A 5,346-nucleotide genomic window follows, 5' to 3' on the forward strand; every position below is an offset into this window, starting at 1 on the left:
GCAGAATAATTTGAAAACTTTATTCCACAGAGCCATAATTAGATCCTGGCTGTAATCCTTTAATTGCCAATATCATCTAATGCATTACAGACACAGCACACAACTGCACAAGGAAATGGGCTGAGAAGTTGTGCAAGAGCCACAGCAAAAGCAACAGCAGAGCCAGGGATGCAGGTTGTTAAACAAGGAACAATTAATAAACACCACAATATACAACCTAGAAACACCAGCATTTCTACTCTCACTCTGCAGATTTGTTGCATCAGTAGTTGGTGTCCAAGAGCACTTGACGAGAAAAAAAATTGCAACTACTGAAGAAAATCTGCCAAAAATCGTCACTGATGTCACTCAACCACCAAGAAAAGGGCAGAACTAGATTTCTAGCAATTCTTTCAAAGACATTATGAGGACTTACACTGCAGTAGATGCTGACCCAGTCCAGAACGGAGTGAAAGCATAACAGACCGCACACACAGACAGCAGACAGCACACACCCAGCTGTCAGTTCTGTGCTCCTCTGTGGGCCAGGGAGGTGCCCACCACCTCAGCAACACATCTTCAATTGTGTTTTAACTAATTCTTATTGCAACTAACCCATCTACACCCTGCACCCAACTGCAGATTACCAGTATAGAATTACAAGCAATACAGGTTTACATTAAAAACATATTTCTCCTTCATGCCACCTGTCCAAGGCAGTGAACAATTTTCCCTTTGTAAAAGCAGCTGCAACTCTTGTCATTGCCCTACAGGGTGCTGGAAAAAAACAATAGCAGAGCAAACTGCTGAAAAATTGCTTGAGAGCCTTCCAGTTAAACCATTCTGCTCCTTTATTTACTGATAGGAACACACATAACAGGGCACCACTTCTTTAAGTGCATTACAAACTCAAGATATATGGAGGCAATCATTCTCATAAATACCCTCTATTTACTGACTTTTCAAATTCACATCCACTCACTTTGTTTCCTATGCAGAGAAACACCTCCCCTGACTGGCAGCTCTGTCACTTCCTTGCCTGGATTAAACTGGTAGATAAATTGAAAATGGGGGGGGGGGGGGGAAATTCCTTAATGATTTTCCACATATTCATTAATAACACAAGATACCATGGTTGCTGGGAAATGTAAAGTCTTTAATTTTAGAATAGTTGAAGCAACTGGTGAGATGTAACAGGTTCCTGGAATCTGAAGTAAAGCAGCACTCACCCTCAAACTAGGCCTAAGTAAGAAACAACTACTAATAACATAACCTTGTTATATTCACCAGCTGAACTCAAGAGGACTTAAAAGGAAACAGCACTTGAAAAGCAGGAGGGGTGACAGGAAGCTTGTTTATTTACAGGTACTTACATGAACCCCATGCCTCTCCCCAGTATGACAGGCTTTTATTGTAATATATTGGCAAAAATACAAAATCTCATTTAAACCCCTAAAAGGGTTACCAAATTCTCCTCCTCCTTCCCAATTTCACCCGATGGAAAGTTGAAAAATAATCCAAATGTCCTGATTTAGCTTGACTGTACCTCAGCAATAGCTGAAGGCAGCAGATGGGTTCTCAGGCTCCTCCAGAGCCTTTCACCTGCCCAGCAGGAGAGAGCTGCAAGGCACAAATGCCACTTCTACTGCTTAGAGGGCACAAAACCTCCTTCCTGAACAATGTGACAAGTGCTGGCACAGCTGAGGAAGCTGCTGAGAGCTCTGTGCTGTGAGATCACACCATGGCAGCTCCAAGTGTCCCCAGGCACGTGGGAACAGCTGTGCCAGCTCACCCTTACCTTGCACCAGAGAAAGCTGCAGCTCACAGGAGTTCATCTTCCATAAAAACAGGCAGGAAGTGTAAGAGGATGGCACAGTGAGAGCCAAGCTCTCAACACACAAGCAGGACCACACAGGTTGTTCATTTAAACATCATCAAGGTAAAAATGTTCAGGTTGTTTGGAAGCCAAAGAAGTAGAGCAGCATCCTTCAGCATTTTTCTTGAGTGTAGTGCAGGAGCCTCTCCTCAGCCCCTCCTCAGCTCCTGCAGTGTGTTCCACCAACAGTGCCCACAGACCAAAATCAGGGTGGGTTCTTTTTTTTTTCCCCTCAGACTTTGAGCCTTTAAGAATTAAATGCAGCATCTGTGCATCATATCATAGAATTTTATTAATTGAATGGAAAAAGCACTGCCAAAGGATGAATGAACCAATTGCTTTTAGATGCATACATGCTAGGATGAGATGATTTGTCCTCAGAATGTAATTATACTACTTTTGAAGCCCAAGTGACCATGTCAGACATCTGCACCTAATGATTTGTCACTTATGTCAGAGGCACACACACTGGCTGCTAAGGTGTTGTCTACGAGGCAGTGCCGAGGAAAAGGTCAGGAAAAAGCACCCAGGAACAAAGCAACCTGCCTGAAGGGGTGCAGCCAAGGGCAAGACTGATATGGCAAGTAGCTGTAATAAATGGGAAAGAAAGAGAATAGTATCAATATCAATACAGGATCAATAATGCCAAAGAGAAATCTTTCCTACTGTCTCTGGATCAGGCCCTGGATATTGACCAAGGAATCATCAGAGGTGAAACAGCAAGAACAAAAGCGACCACAAAAGCAAGACATGAATACATAATACTCTTTTGGTTCTTTCTTCTATCATATATGTTTAGCTTGCAGAAAAAAAAACCTAAGAAGCTGGAAAGTTATACAAACACTCCCCTTCACTACTTTGTTATTCTTTACATTTTGCAAAAATGCTGTTGCTGGAGACCAGTGTAGGAAAGTGAGGGGAGTAGCTGTTTCAGAGTTTTACCTGAGCTTTCATTTTCTGTAAGTATCTGAAGGCACCATGCAGCACTTCTTAATATCAAGCAACACTTTCCAATTAGGCTGGAGGCTGCATATCTCTGCTCAGTATCCCTGGTGGTTTTTAATAAGGTTTTTGCTTGCTCCATCTCCAACACTTGTTTGACACAACAGTAATTTTTCCAGAGAGAGAACCCAGCAACCATAAAGAATGAATTATTTACAGAAAGATCAGTACTCCAATACAAGTCAAGACTTCACTAATTGTAGTTAATTGAAAGTACCACACTGAACATATGCACAGTGCTCTTCAGGTTCATAAAAGCTTCAAGTGATTTTAAATACTACTGAAAAAAGAGGGAAAGGCAGAAGATTGATAGCAAGAAACAATACCTTCGACTTCTAGAGGAGTTAAAACACATCATCTGCTAACTGGCTGAGGGGGCCAGGTAATCCCTTTTTCTGATGGGCACACAGTATCATAAATCTTCAACAAAGCCAAAATCCCCAATTACAACTGTGCAGATCAGGCTGAACTTCTTGCAGCAGTTTAGCTTACCTGAGCTCTGTCTCCATGCAGGCCCTCCACCTGAGCCATGCTGATCTAGATCTCTGAAGAGCTTTTAAAAAGATGTTCAAGGCATTCTACAAACCAATTTTAAAAAAACCCAAACAAACCCAGAGAAACGAACAAACCAGAAGACACAACTTCACAGGACTCATTTAGAAAACAGCAGCAAAGCTCGAGACCAATTTAGCTCCAGGTTCATTGTTCTACTCATAAACTTGCAGTTCCCACAAGCATGGTGAAGCACTCCAACAGATCATTGTGTTCAGGAAAACAGGGGTGGGGTGGAGTTGCCTGCAAGGTTAACACTTCATATCATCTCACAGAAGGATCCTGTGATCACCAGGGACAAAGCAGGATCACAACCCCTTCAAAAGCTGTCAGGGCAGCAAACTTTTACCCTCACCAAGCTCCAAAAATGTATTATGTTTAGAGAAGCACTCCTTAGGAAACCATGCTGGTGTCTAAGTGCCTGGAACCGGACTAGGTACCTGCTGGCCCTTCTTGTTTATGAGTCTTGGGTTCAATTCCTTCCTCGGTCCAAAAGAATGCAAAGCCAAAATGCTCCATCTTAGGTTAGTACCCAAAACACAAGGTGAGGGGATCATTTACAGTGTCACTGTGGCTACTCAACTATTTGCAAAAAATCCATAAAATGTAACTGAAAAGGCAAGCTTATCTGCCCTGAAGCTCAAATTAACCCAACAGCAGAAAGACAGAAGGGGTTAATAACTCACATTTGCATTGGTCCCCTGACTAATCTCACCTTGGATTTTTTTCAGCCCAATGAATGTTTTAGACTCACAGGGTCTGCAGTGTGACAGGTAGTTCAGCCTTCCAAAAACTTGAAGAAGAGGGAAATTCAGCTTCAGATCATTCAAACATCCTAAACATTCTTACTATCTGTATTTTTTCATGAACAGCGAACATGAGCACATTTCCTGGTTTGTTTTCAATGCAAGTCTTGCTCACTTTCTGAAAGCCTTTTTTTTTTTTTAACCCCAAGACAAAATGGGTGCCCATGTCTTGTGTCAAAAGTTTTTATCAAAAAATTAGCTGTCTCCTGAAAATTTCAAGATGCCTTAATGCCTAGCTAGAGCTGTTTGCAAGCCACATGTAACTTCCCAAGCTACTTACCAAGCATGCTCTATTGTGTAGCACCATGTGAATGTGCTGGTGCCTCAGCAGCCACTTTCTCAGTGCATGAAATGTGTAACTCTTCCTCTGAAGCCTGACTTCAGCCATGCTGTGCTCATGGCTCTGGATTCTGCCATACAGGCCAAAATCCTAAGTAGGCAGCAGTGCAGTGACAAATTTGAAATGTAGATTTAAACACAGACAAGCTGATGTGACACTGGAACAAACTGAAACAGTACACATTGTAATAGAATATTCACTTCTTTCTTAGTGAGAGGATTGAGCAAATTATGCTTCAATGTTTTTCCCCTGAGTGCTGAGCTTTAAGTTCAGAAGTATTCAGAAGCAGGGTTGAGTCCTGCAGTTGTATTTTGTTTAATTTCTAACTTGTGCTGAAGAAGTAATTGCTTGGTCTCAATCCCTCCATGCAAGCTAAAATCAAAATGATTTGTCTCACAAAATTCTTATTGGGCTACACAAACTGTATAAAAACTCTGCTGACAGAGATAGGATAAATACCAGCAAGGACAGGGCAAGCAGGATTTCCTACTCTATTAGATTTAAACCACGGAAGAAAAAAAGCTCTGTCCATAACACAAGAACAGAGTTGTTAAGCCCTGGAACAGCTTGCCCAGGTGCTCAGGAACCTCCATTCACAAAAACTTGACTGGCCCTGAGCAAACAGAGAGGATTTTGAAGTGTGCCCTGCACTAAACAAGAGTCTGGATCAGAAATCTCCAGAGGCCCCTTTATATGCAGTGTATGAGATCCCACACAGACTGACACACAAGTGCAAAGCCAACATCATGAGATGAAGTGGGGGAGTAAATCAGGACTACCACAAACATTCA

The sequence above is a fragment of the Anomalospiza imberbis genome, chromosome 1, assembly GCF_031753505.1.
Source record: "Anomalospiza imberbis isolate Cuckoo-Finch-1a 21T00152 chromosome 1, ASM3175350v1, whole genome shotgun sequence".
In the NCBI taxonomy this organism is placed as follows: domain Eukaryota; kingdom Metazoa; phylum Chordata; class Aves; order Passeriformes; family Viduidae; genus Anomalospiza; species Anomalospiza imberbis.